Below are 13,819 nucleotides of genomic sequence, written 5' to 3' on the forward strand. Positions count from 1 at the left end.
TCTGTGTAAAGTATCATGTCATCTGCAAATGGTGACAGTTTTACTTTTTCCTTTCCAACTTGGATTCCTCTTATCTTATTTCTTCTCTGATTTCTGTGGCTAGGACTTCCAATACTATGTTGAATAAACGTGGCAAGAGTGGACCTCCTTGTCTTGTTTCTGATCTTAGAGGAAATGATTTCAGCTTTTCACTGTTGAGTATGGTGTTAAACTGTGGGCTTGTCATATATGACCTTTATTATGTTGAGGTATGTTCCCTCTATGCCCACTTTCTGGAGAGTTTTTTTTCATAAATGGATGCTGAATTTTATCAAAAGCTTTCTCTGCAGCCTTTGAGATGATCATATGGTTTTTGTTCTTCAATTAGATTTGTTAATACGGTGTATCACATTGATTTGCAGATATTGAAAAATCCTTGTATCCCTGGGATAAATCCCACTTGATCATGGTGTATGGTTCTTTTAATGTATTGTTGGATTTGGTTTGCTAATATTTTGTTGAGGATTTTTGCATACATGTTCATCAGTGATATTAGCCTGTGATTTTCATTTTTTGTCATATCTTTGTCTGGTTTTGGTTATCAGGGTGATGCTGGTCTCATAGAATGAGTTGAGGAGTGTTTTTTCCTTTGTAATTTTTGGAAATAGTTTGAGAAGGATAGGTGTTCCCTCTCCTCTAAATATTTGGTAGAATTCACCTGTGAAGCCATCTTGTCCTGGGCTTTGGTTTGTTGGGAATTTTTGTTTTAATTGATTGTTTCCTTACTGGTAATTGGTCTGTTCATATTTTCTAGTTCTTCCTCATTCAGTCTTGGGAAATTGTACATTTCTAAGAATTTGTCCATCCCTTCTAGGTTGTCCATTTTACTGATATATAGTTGTTTGTAGTCTCTTATGATCCTTTGTATTTCTCTGGTGTCCATGGCAACTTCCCCTTTTTCATCTCTGATTTTATTCTCCTTCTGTCTTTTTTTTTGTATGTACGATGCAGCATGTGGGATCTTAGTTCCCTGACCAGGGATTGAACCCATGTCCCCTGCATTGGAAGGATGAAGTCTTAATCACTGGACTGCCGGGGAAGTCCCCTCTGATTTTATTGATTTGGGCCCTCTCTCTTTTTTCCTTGATAAGTCTGGCTAAAGGTTTATCAATTTTGTATATCTTTTCAAAGAACCAGCTTTTAGTTTCATTGATCTTTTCTTCTTTTTTTTTTTCCAGTCTCATTTATTTCTGTTTTGATCTTTATGATTTCTTATCTTCTATTAACTTTGGGTTTTGTTTGTTTTTCTTTTTCTAGCTCCTTTAGGTGTAAGTTTAGATTGTTTGAGACTTTTCTTGTTTCCTGAGCTAAGCTTGTATAAATATAAATGTCTTTAGAACTGCTTTGGTAGTCCGTAGACTTTTGATCATTTTTTTTTCATTTTAATTTGTCTCCAGGCATTTTTTGATTTCCTCTTTGGTTTCTTCAGTGATCCTTTGGTTGTTTAGTTGCATATTGTTTAGCTTCCATAGGTTTGTGTCTTTTACATTTTTTTTCTTGCAGTTGATGTGTAGTCTCACAGTGTTGTGGTCAGAAAAGATGCTTGATATGATTTCAGTTTTCTTAAATTTATTGAGGCTTATTTTGTGGCCTAGCATGTGATCTGTCCTGCAGAATGTTCCATGTGCACTTGAAAAGAATGTTTATTCTGCTGCTTTCAGATGGAATGTGCTGTAGATATCTTTTAAGTCCATCTGGTCTATGTGTCATTTAAGTCTAGTGTTTCCTTATTGGTGTTTTGGCCTGGATGGTCTGTCCATTGAGGTAAGTGGGGATGTAAGTAGCCTTATGGGAGTTTTCTTATGTGTAAGTTTTTATTTTTCCCTTGATGCTTTTAATAGTCTCTTTATTTTTAATTTTTGCCATTTTAATTACAATTTGTCTTGGTGTGTTCCTGTTTGGGTTAGTTGTGTGTGGGATTCTCTATGCTTTCTGGACTTGAATGTGTGTTTCCTTTCTCAGGTTAGGGAAGTTTTCAGCAATTATGTCTTTAATTATGCTCTCAGTGCCTTTCTCTCTCTCTCCTCCTTCTGGGATCCCAATAATGTGAATATTAATGTGCTTGATGTTGTTGCAGAGGTCTCTCAAACTTTCCACATTTCTTTTCATTCCTCTTTCTTTTTTTGTTTGGCATCAGTGATTTCCACTACTCTGTCTTCCAGCTCTCTATTCATTCCTCTGTATCATTTAATCTACTGTTGATTCCTTCTAGTGTATTTTTCATTTCAGTCATTATATTCTTCATCTGTTTGGTTTTTCTTTATATTTTCTAGCTCTTTGTTTAAAGCTTCTAATGTCTTGCTTTTTGTGTCCATTCTTCTCCTGAGTTCTTTGGGTTTCTTTATGATCACTACTCTGAACTTTTTCTCAGGTAGATTGCCTGTCTCCACTTCAGTTAGCTCTTCTTCTGGGGTTCTGTCTTGTTCCTTCGTTTGGATCATGTTCCTTCGTTGCCTCATTTTTCCTAAGTTGCTGTTTTTATTTTTATGTATCTGGTAGGTTGGTTATGTTTTTTGACCTCGGAGAAGTGGCCTTCTGTAGGAGATGTCCTGTGCACCTCAGCAGCGCACTCCTCTCTCATCACCAGAGCTATATGCTCTAGGGGTTCCCCTTATGAGGGCTGTGTGGGTCTTTTTATTATGGCAGGCTGACTACGTGGATGGTATGGTAGGCTTGGTTGGCCCCCAGCCCAGTTGGTTGCCAGGCTCTGCTTGTGTGAAAGCTAACAGCTGCTGGTTGGCAGGACCCGGTCACAAGGCAGCTGACTCTGGGACCCTGGGGGTCCCCAGGGACTAGTGCTGGCTTACTGGTGGTGTAGTCAGGGTCCAGGAGACCCCTGGGCTATTGTCCACCTAGTGGTGGGTGAAGGAGGTCATGGGGCTAGTGCTGGCCTACTGGTGGGCAGAGCCATGTTCCAGGGTCTCATTGTAAGTCCCAAGGGTCTCAGAGCTGGTGTCATGTTGCTGGTGGGTGGGGCCTGTTCCTGACACATTTGGCTTTGGGGGCTGGGGTTTCATGAAGCTTGTGTTGGCCTACTAGTTGGTGGGGCCAGGGCTCAGCCAGTCTCAGGGCAGGATCTGATATGCTAGTAGATGGGCTGTTTCACAGACTGTGCTGTTATGCTTTTCTTGTGGTTGGTGTCTGCCCCCTGTTCGGTAAGGGTGGTTTCCACAGTCTCTGTCTGGAGGGCCTTTGGGGTCCTGGGGTCCATTGCTTGTGCATTGATGTTTGGGATTGGGTCCTGGACCCTCTGGAGGGCAGTGGCTTGTCCAGGGGCAGCTGTGGGCTCAGGGGGTCTTAAGGTAACTTGTCTGTCTCTGGGTGTGGTTTTGTCCCACCCAGTTAGTGTTTAGCCTGAGGTGTCCCAGCACTAGCACCTACAGACTGTTGGGCCAAGATGGGGCTGGGTCCTGGGGCTAATAAGCTAGAGGGGGGATTCCCAAATGGTACTTGTCAACACCAGTGCCAACATAGTTAAAGGAGTTTCCGGAAATGGCTGCTGCCAGTGTTTGTGTCCCCAGGGTGAACTGCAGTTGGTGCCTCCCTCTCTGGGAGACTCTCCAAGATCAGCAGTTAGGTCTGACCCAGGCTCCTATCATACTATTTCTGCCCTGGGTCCTGGAGCAAGATTTTGTACACACCCTTTAAGAGTGAAGTCACAATTTCCCCCGGTCCATGAGGTCTCCTGAAACTGCACTCTGCTGGCCTTTAAAGCCAGATTCTCTGATGGCTCATCTTTCTGGTGCAGGGTCCCTGAGCTGGGGAGCCTGTTGTGGGGCTGGACCTCTCACTGTTTTGGGAGAGCCTGTGCAATTGTTAATTATTCTTACATTTGTAGGTCACCCACCCAGGGGTATGGGACTTGAGTATATCATGACTCCACCCCTCCTACCTGACTTGTTGTGTTTTTTTCTTTATATCTTTAGTTGTAGAAGATCTTTTCTGGTAGGTTCTGGTCTTTTTCACTGATGGTTGTTCTGCAAATAGTTGTGATTTTGGTGGGCTTGTGAGAGGAGGTCATCTCAGGATCTTTCAGCGCTGCCATCCTTTCACCTGAATCTCCCCTCAGCTTTTGTTTGTCTGGGGAAGTCTTTATTTCTCCTTCATATCTGAATGATGATTTTGCTGGATAGAGTATTTTTGGGTGACAGTTTTTATCTTTCATATTTTGAGAATGTCATTTCACACCCTCCTGGCCTGTAGAGTTTCTGCTAAGAAATCTGCTGGTGGCCTAATGGGGCTTCCTTTATAGGTTACTGCCTTTTTTTTCTCTGGGTGTCTTTAAAATTCTTTCTTTGTCATTGGCTTTTTTTCTTATTTATTTATTTATTGATTGGTTGCTGCATTGGGTCTTCATTGCTGTGCCTGGGCTTTCTCTAGTTGCAGTTAGCAGGGGCTTCTCTTGTGGTGGAGCACGGGCACTAGTCACGCAGGCTTCAGTAGTTGTGGCATGTGGGTGCAGTATTTGTGGCTTGTGGGCTCTAGAGCACAAACTCAGTAGTTGTGGCATACAGGCTTAGTTGCTCTGCAGCATGTGGGTCTTTCTGGACCGGGCTCAAACCCGTGTCCCCTGCACTGGCAGGTGGATTCCTAAGCACTGCGCCACCAGGGCAGTCCTGTCATTGGCTTTTGGCAATTTTAATACGTCTTGGAGAAGGTCTTTTTTGCATTGAGGTAATTAGGTGTCCTCTTAGCTTCATGAACTTGTATATCTAGTTCTTTCCCCAGGTTTGTTAAGTTCTTAGCTATTATTCTTTAAATAAATGCTCTTCCCTCTTCTCCCTTTTCTTCTTCTGGGGTGTGCATTACCCTAATGTTACCCTTCCTAAAAGAGTTGGATAACTCTTGTAGAATTTCCTCATTAAAAAAAAAATCCCATTTCTCTTTCCTCTTCTGCTTGTATCATTTCTAGATTTTTTTCTTTGAGCTCTCTAATTTTCTCTTCCATGTGGTCTGCTCTATTTCCAGTACTTTCTAATGCATTCTTCATCTTGTATTATCGAGTTCTTCAGCTCCAGAATTTCTATTTGGTTCATTTTTAGAGTTTTAGTCTCTCTGGTAAAGTATTCCTTTTGCTCATTAATTTTATTTCTGAGCTCACTGAACTGCCTTTCTGAGTTTTCTTGTAGCTCATTGAGTTTCTTCATGACAGCTGTTTTCTCTATCAATTAAATCACAGTATTGCTTTTTCTTTTTTTCCTTTTTTTATTGAAGTATAGTTGATGTACAGTATTATATGTTACAGGCATACAATATAGTGAGTCACAATTTTTAAAGGTTATACTCCCTTTTATAGTTATTATAAAATATTTTCTGTATTCCCTGGGTTGTACATTATAGTCTTGTAGCTTATTTTATACATAATGGTTTGTACCTCCTAATCACCTACCCCTATATTGCCCCTCCACCCTTCCCTCTCCCCACTGTTAACCGCTAGTTTATTCTCTATATCTAAGTCTGTTTCTTTTTTGTTATATTCACTAGTTTGTTGTAGTTTCTAGATTCCACATATAAGTGATATCACACAGTATTTGTCTTTCTCTGTCTGACTTATTTCACTTAGCATAATACCCTCCAAGTCCATCCATGTTGTTGCAAATGGCAATATTACATTCTTTTTTATGGCTGAGTAGTATTCCATTGTGTGTGTGTGGGGGGTGTATGTGTATATACAGCATCTTCTTTACCTGTTCACCTGTTGATGGACACTTAGGTTGCTTTCACATCTTGGCAATTGTAAATAATGCTGCTGTGCACACTGGAGTGCATGTATCTTTTTGAATTAGTGTTTACATTTTTTTTCGGACATCTACGCGGGAGTGGAACTGCTGGGTCTTATGGTATTTCTATTTTTAGTTTTTTTGAGAAACCTCCATACTGTTTTCCACAGAGGCTGCACCAGTTTACATTCCCACCAACAGTGTACAAGGGTTCACATTTTTCCATGTGTTTGCTAACATTTGTTGTGTTCTTTTTGATGATAGTCACTCTGACATGTGTGAGGTGATATCTCGTTGTTTTGATTTGCATTTCCTTGATTATTAGTGATATTGAGTATCTTTACATCTGTGTATTGACCACTTGTAAATCCTCTTTTGAGCGATGTCTATTCAAGTCCTTTGCCCGTTTTTGAATTGTTTTTTTTGTTGTTGTTGTTAAGTTTTAGGAGTTCTTTATATAGTCTGGATATATAGACTATATAGAGGGATACATATAATCCCTTACTAGATACACGATTTATAAATATTTTCTCCTGTTCCTTGAATTTCTTTTTTACTCTGTGGGTCATGTTTTTTTTTTTCATTTCTTTGTTAAATATATTCTTCATAGTACAATGAGAGTAATTTTGTTATCAGAAAATCATTTTTATCAATGAATTTTGAAGTGTTTAGAAGAGAAATTGAGCTTAACTAAATTGTCTCCTTCAAAATCATATTCACATTGTTCATTTTTTTGAATATCTTTTCTTAACATCTTTATTGGAGTATAATTCCTTTAAAATGATATGTTAGTTTCTGCTTTACAATGGAGTGTTAGTTTCTGCTTTATAACAAAGTGAATCAGTTATACATATACATATGTTCCCATATCTCTTCCCTCTTGCGTCTCCCTCCATCCCACCCTCCCTATCCCACCCCTCTAGGTGGTCACAAACCACCTAGCTGATCTCCCTGTGCTATGCAGCTGCTTCCCACTAGCTATCTATTTTAAGTTTGATATATATGTCCATGCCACTCTCTCACTTTGTCACAGCTTACCCTTCTCTCTCCCCATATCCTCAAGTCCATGCTCTAGTAAGTCTGTGTCTTTATTCCCATCTTACCTGTAGGTACTTCATGACTTTTTTTTTCTCTTAGATTCCATATATGTGTGTTAGCAAACAGTGTTTATTTTTCTCTTTCTGACTTCACTCTGTATGACAGACTCTAGGTCCATCCACCTCACTATACAAATAACTCAGTTTCGTTTCTTTTTATGACGAGTAATATTCCATTGTATATATGTGCCACATCTTCTTTATCCATTCATCTGTTGATGGACACTTAGGTTGCTTCCATCTCCTGGCTATTGTAAATAGAGCTGCAATGAACCTTTTGGTACACGACTCTTTCTGAATTATGGTTTTCTCAGGGTATATGCCCAGTAGTGTGATTGCTGGGTGGTATGGTAGTTCTATTTCTAGTTTTTTAAGGAACCTCCATATTGTTCTCCATAGTGGCTGTATCAATTTACATTCCTACCAACAGTGCAAGAGGGCTCCCTTTTCTCCACACCCTCTCCAGCATTTATTGTTTCTAGATTTTTTGATGATGGCCATTCTGACTGGTGTGAGATGATATCTCATTGTAGTTTTGATTTGCATTTCTCTAACGATTAATGATTTGGAGCATTCTTTCATGTGTTTGTTGGCAATCTGTATATCTTCTTTGGAGAAATGTCTATTTAGGTCTTCTGTCCATTTTTGGATTGGGTAGTTTGTTTTTTGTTATTGAGCTGCATGAGCTGCTTGAAAAATTTGGAGATGAATCCTCTGTCAGTTGCTTCATTTGCAAATATTTTCTCCCATTCTGAGGATTGTCTTTTGGTCTTGTTTATGGTTTCCTTTGCTGTGCAAAAGCTTTTAAGTTTCATTAGGTCCCATTTGTTTACTTTTGTTTTTATTTCCATTTCTCTAGGAGATGGGTCAAAAAGGATCTTGCTGTGGTTTATGTCATAGAGTGTTCTGCCTATGTTTTCCTCTAAGAGTTTTATAGTGTCTGGCCTTACATTTAGGTCTTTAATCCATTTTGAGTTTACTTTTGTATACGGTGTTAGGGAGTGTTCTAATTTCATTCTTTTACATGTACCTGTCCAGTTTTCCCAGCACCACTTATTGAAGAGGCTGTCTTTTCTCCATTGTATATTCTTGCCTCCTTTATCAAAAATAAGGTGACCATATGTGCGTGGGTTTATCTCTGGGCTTTCTGTCCAGTTCCATTGATCTATATTTCTGTTTTTGTGCCAGTGCCATACTTTCTTGATTACTGTAGCTTTGTAGTATAGTCTGAAGTAAGGGAGCCTTTTTCCTTCAGCTCTGTTTTTCTTTCTCAAGATTGCTTTGGCTATTCAGGGTCTTTTGTGTTTCCATACAAATTGTGAAATTTTTTGTTCTAGTTCTGTGAAAAATGCCATTGGTAGTTTGATAGGAATTGCATTGAATCTTAGGTTACTTTGGGTAGTATAGTCATTTTCACAATATTGATTCATCCAACCCAAGAACATGGTATATTTCTCCATCTTTTTTTTTTTTTTCTGCAGTACGTGGGCCTCTCCCGTTGCGGAGCACAGGCTCCGGACGCGCACGCTCAGTGGCCATGGTTCACGGGCCTAGCCGCTCCGCAGCATGTGGGATCCTCCCGGACCAGGGCATGAACCTGTGTCCCCTGCGTTGGCAGGCAGACTCTCAACCACTGTGCCACCAGGGAAGCCCTCTCCATCTTTTTATGTCATCTTTGATTCCTTTCATTAGTGTTTTATAGTTTTATGAGTACACGTCTTCTGCCTTCTTAGGCAGGTTTATTCCTAGGAATTTTATTCTTTTTGTTGCAGTGGTGAATGGGATTGTTTCCTTAATTTCTCTTTTTAATTTTTTGCTGTTAGTGTGTAGGAATGCCAGAGATTTTTGTGCATTAATTTTGTATCCTGCAACCTTACCAAATTCATTATTTAGTTCTAGTAGTTTCCTGGTTGCATCTTTAGGATTTTCTATGTATAGTCTCATGTCATCTGCAGACAGTGACAGTTTTACTTCTTCTTTTCCAGTATGTATTCCTTTTATTTCTTTTTCTTCTCTGCTGTGGCTAGGAGTTCCAGAACTATGTTGAATAAGAGTGACTAGAGTGGACATCCTTGTTTTCTTCCTGATAGTGGAATGCTTTCACTTTTCACCAGTGAGTGTGGTGCTTGCTGTGTGTTTGTCATATGTGGCCTTTATTTTGCTGAGGTAGGTTCCCTCTTTATCCATTTTTCTGGGGAGTTTTTATCATAAATGAGTGTTGAATTTTGTCAAAAGCTTTTTCTCCATCTATTGAGATGATCATATGTTTTTTATTCCCTAATTTGTTAATATGGTGTATCACATTTATTGATTTGTGTATACTGAAGAATCCTTGAATCCCTGGGAGAAATCCCACTTGATCATGGTGCATGATCCTTTTAATATGTTGTTTGATTCTGTTTGCTAGTATATTGTTCAGGATTTTTGAATCTATGTTCATCAGTGATATTGGTCTATAATTTTTTTTGTGTGATATCTTCTTCTGGTTTTGGTATCAGGGTGATGCTGGCTTCGTAGAATGAATTTGGGAGTGTTCCTCCCTCTGCAATTTTTGGGAAGAGTTTGAGTAGGATCGGTGTTGGCTCTTCTCTAAATGTTTGGTAGAATTCACTTGTGAAGACATCTGGTCGTGGACTCTTGTTTGTTGGAAGATTTTTAATTACAGTTTCAATTGCATTACTTGTGATAGGTCTGTTTATATTTTCTAATTCTTCTTGGTTCATTCTTTGAAAATTGTACCTTTCCGAGAATTTGTCCATTTTTTCATGGTTGTTCAGTTTATTGGCATATAGTTGTTTGTAGTAGTCTCTTATAATTCTTTCTATTTCTGTTGTGTCAGTTGTGATTTCTCCTTTTTCATTTCTAATTTTATGGTTTGGGTACTCTCCTTTTTTTCTTGATGAGTCTGGCTAAGGGTTTATCAATTTTGTTTATCTTCTCAAAGAGACAGCTTTTAGTTTTATTGATCTTGGCTATATTTTTCTTTGTTTCTATTTTATTTATTTCTGCTCTGATCTTTATGATTTCTTTCTTGCTACTGACTTTGGATTTTCTTTGTTTTTCTTTCTTTAGTTGATTTAGGTGTAGGGTTAGATTGTTTATTTGAGATTTTTCTTGTTTCTTGAGGTGAGATTGAATTTTTATAAACTTCCCTCTTAGAGCTGCTTTTGCTGTGTTCCATAGGTTTTCTGTTGTGTTTTCATTTTCGTTTGTTTCTATGTATTTTTTTATTTCTTCTTTGATTTCTTCAGTGATCTCTTGGTCATTTAGTAGCTCACTGTTTAGCCTCCATGTATTTGTGGTTTTTACAGTTTTTCTTTTTTACTGTTTTTTTCCTGCAGTTGAATTCTACTGTTAATTTTGCATGATGGAAATTTACCAGGTAATGACTGCAATATAGAACACATTTCTTCCTGATGTCCAGATCACAAGGTGTAGCAGCAAAGGTTATATTTCTGTCATGCTATTCCTCAGGATTTAAAAAAATATTTGAGATTTGTTTGCTGGGAGAGAGTCAGTCTATGTCTTCAGAAGAAGTTTTGCTGTTCTATGCATGGTGACTTAGTGGAGGTTAAAATTTTAGAAAAATGTCATGTTATTTTTCTCTTAGGATGTGGGTCGCAATATTACAATATATGTGGCTTGAGGGAGAAAAGTCTTTTCTTCCTTTCAGGTTCATGAGTAGCACTTATGAGTTTTGAATATGTGTTAACATTAGTTTTTACATATGCTGATATTCATAGAAGGAGAGATACAGGCTGCAGGATTCTGGTAGAGTTTCTTTACATGTGATATTTGTGCTGTCCCTTGAAAGGAAAGTAGTCGATTTCATGGAATAATAGTTATTTTAGTGTTTTCTCTACTCTAGTTGCATGACTTCGGAAAAATCACCAAACCTTTTCCTACCTTTGTGTTCGTAAATGAAGAGTTTGGCTAGATGACACCTGAGGACCTTCAGCCTGAATGTAAACATTTAGTTTGGTATTGGGAGAATATTCCAGGCATAAGAAATTCATTAAGTAGTTGTTTAGAGGTAACCATGAAAGTATCAGTGGAGAATTTGAACTTGAGTATGTTGATTTTGTGCATTGAGTATCTTTGCTCATTTTTAGTTGCAATAGGTCTCTCAGTTTTCATAGTGGGAAATTACATAAGAGAAAAGCATCTATTCAAGCCAGCTTGCAAATGAGTTGAGATAAAAATTAGCCACTGCAGCAAAATATTTTTTTATCACTACCGAGGCAACTGCAAATTTTGTTTATCCAAAAGGATCCTAGTAAGGATTAAATTATAGGAGAATGGTTTCCATCAGCAGATTTTCATTTACAGGCTTTCATTTGTTGAACATATAATGTATTCTTTTTCCAGGTTGCTTATACTGAAAATTAAGGCGAGATATTTGAAAGAAGTGAATGATAAAGGAATGAACATGACCGTGAATGTTGAAATTAGTCAGTTTTGTTAGTGGTTTACTTGCCATTTTGCTTTCAGATGATTTCCCTTTTGAACTATTTATTTCATTAGTAGTTTTTAAAAGTTAGATTAGCTGTTTTTAAAAAATAATGCTTTTTAAAACTTGTTACACTTTTTGTAAAGTTCTTTCTTTCATAACATTCCCTTTATCACTGACTTCTCATGTGATGGTTATTTCCACTTCTTCATCATCACTGAGGTACACCACTGTGCTCATTCCTGCAGCTGAATTGGAGGGCTGTATTGATGTCCTGGGCCCAAGGGTCTGCACTAGTATTGTGTGTCAGGAGGACAAAGGGATGGCGCCAACCATCCTGCTCTGTGTGCCAGTAACTAGAATTAGTTACAAACCAATCGAATCCGTTGCAGCCAATTGGTAAACTAATTGGTAATTTTAGCTGTACATCTATATGTAGTTATCTGAATGCCTATAACATTACTTTCAGAGCCACTTTTGTTCTGTTTCATCTTGCTTGACAAAATGGCCTTCATAGCTGTAAGGAGGAAGATGTGCATCAGTGACTGTGAGGCTGCTCCAGCTGCTTGTCTTGTTTGTATTCCCTTGTTCGTAAAACATGACTCGGATTACAGCTGCACGGTACCACTATGATCATTTCTGATAACGTTGAGCTAAACATTCCTTAAAATAGGTTGTTTAAGCCACCAAATGTACTTTCTCTGTGCCAACTTGTATTAGAAGTATAGCTGCTTATATTCTTACCTTTTAGAGGGTTTTTTCTTTTTCTTTTTTTTAGCAAAAAGGGAAATCAGTAGAAAACTTCTAAAATAAATTATCCTGAATTAAAACTTTCTGTGCCCTAAATAAATAGGTCATTTAAGTTAAAGAATTTGAATCTGTTAGTAGAATTGAGAAAAGGAAGCCGACTAAATTTAAAAATTTTTCCTTTTCCTGATTATAAGAAGACTTTTATTACCAGTGATTTGGCACTAAAGATTACCTTTGAAAGAAAATAAACAATACTTCTTTGTTCAGAAGAATCTTTTAAAGTAGAATATAACTTTTATGATTGAAGTGAGGTTGGTACTATATTTCATTTATGAATAATTAGGCGTATATAAGTGAAAAGCGTTTTTGAGGTCTTTGAGGGTCACTGACACTAAAACATCAGTCTAAGATTTTGTTATAGAAAAGTAATGTATTTATAAAACCTAAGCATTTTTATAGCTGGTTAGCATTTTCTGATAGTCATCTTCTGGGAGTATTGGAAAGTTGGCTTTTATAGTAAAGTGAGAGTGGTATGTCTTTAGTCTTTATAGTAAGATGAGAATGGTGTGATACTGGTGAAGTGAATACACTTTGAAGTTCTTTGTCTTATGCATTTAAATGACAACTTTGGCCAATTAAGCAATATCTACACATAGTTACACTTGAAATCAGTTCCTGTTTCTGAGTAACGGAGTGGATGTTAGTGGCCTGTGCATTTAACTCTTGTGTAAAATTTTCATTGTCATTCATATGCAAAACTAGTCTGTGCTAAGAAAAAGTCTTTGTGAGATGTGTAGAATGTAGTGTCCCAGTAATGTTATTTTGGATTATCTAAAGAAGAAAATCAGAGACTTCCCTGGTGGCCACAGGGGTTAAGAATCCGCCTGCCAATGCAGGGGACACGGGTTCAATCCCTGGTCCGGGAAGATCTGACATGCCACAGAGCAGCTAAACCCTTGCACCACAACTACTGAGCCTGCACTCTAGCACCTGTGAGCCACAGCTACCGAGCCCACGTGCCACAACTACTGAAGCTGCACACCTACAGCCCATGCTCCACAACAAGAGAAGCCACCTCAGTGAGAAACCTGCGTACCACAATGAAGAGTAGCCGCCATTCACCACAGCTAGAGAAAATCCCGTGCTCAGCAACGAAGACCCAACGCAGCCAAAAATAAATAAATTAATTAGTAAAAAAATAAAGAAGAAAATTAGAGTGCAGCAATGGTTATTATCATGAGTATGTACAGTGGAGCACAGACAAGCTGATTTAGAAATGATTCCCTGTGAAATCCAGTCAATTTAAAATTTATTTTGCCATTGGAAGCTCACTGCCAGTGTAAATGCTGTATTTGATAAACAAAATGCAAGTAGTCCATCATATTATTGAAAACTGGTTTTAAATCATGCATAATTGCCTGTGATATATTTAGCTTTGAGTCAATCGCATAAGAAATGCTGGTAAAATTCTAAACATTTACTTTTCCAAATTTATTTGTTTTTAAACTGATGATTTCACATATATGGTAGTAGAATTTAAGACTGAGTATTTAGAAGACACTATTATTATTTTTTTGAATTTTCACATCAGAAACTTTCAGTTTAGTAGTAAATGTAAAAAGTGTTAATAAAGAACACTGGAAGAAACATGCTCTTGATAATGGATTTTGCTAGTAATTTTTTTCGTTCCTATCTTTTCTTGCTTTTATTTTTCTTGCTGCTGGTGTAGGAAGTCTTGGAGATATGACTTAGCAGAAAGAGCA

The 13,819-nt window shown here is 37.9% G+C and overlaps 1 protein-coding gene across 3 annotated transcripts in view; it reads left to right on the forward strand.

Annotated features, from left to right (window-relative positions):
- Positions 1-13,819, forward strand: part of SCAPER (S-phase cyclin A associated protein in the ER) — a 495,909-nt gene that overhangs the window by 86,276 nt on the left and 395,814 nt on the right. The gene's annotated exons all lie outside the window — the stretch shown is intronic.

The sequence above is a fragment of the Grampus griseus genome, assembly GCF_964374135.1.
Source record: "Grampus griseus genome assembly, chromosome: 2".
Taxonomy (NCBI): domain Eukaryota; kingdom Metazoa; phylum Chordata; class Mammalia; order Artiodactyla; family Delphinidae; genus Grampus; species Grampus griseus.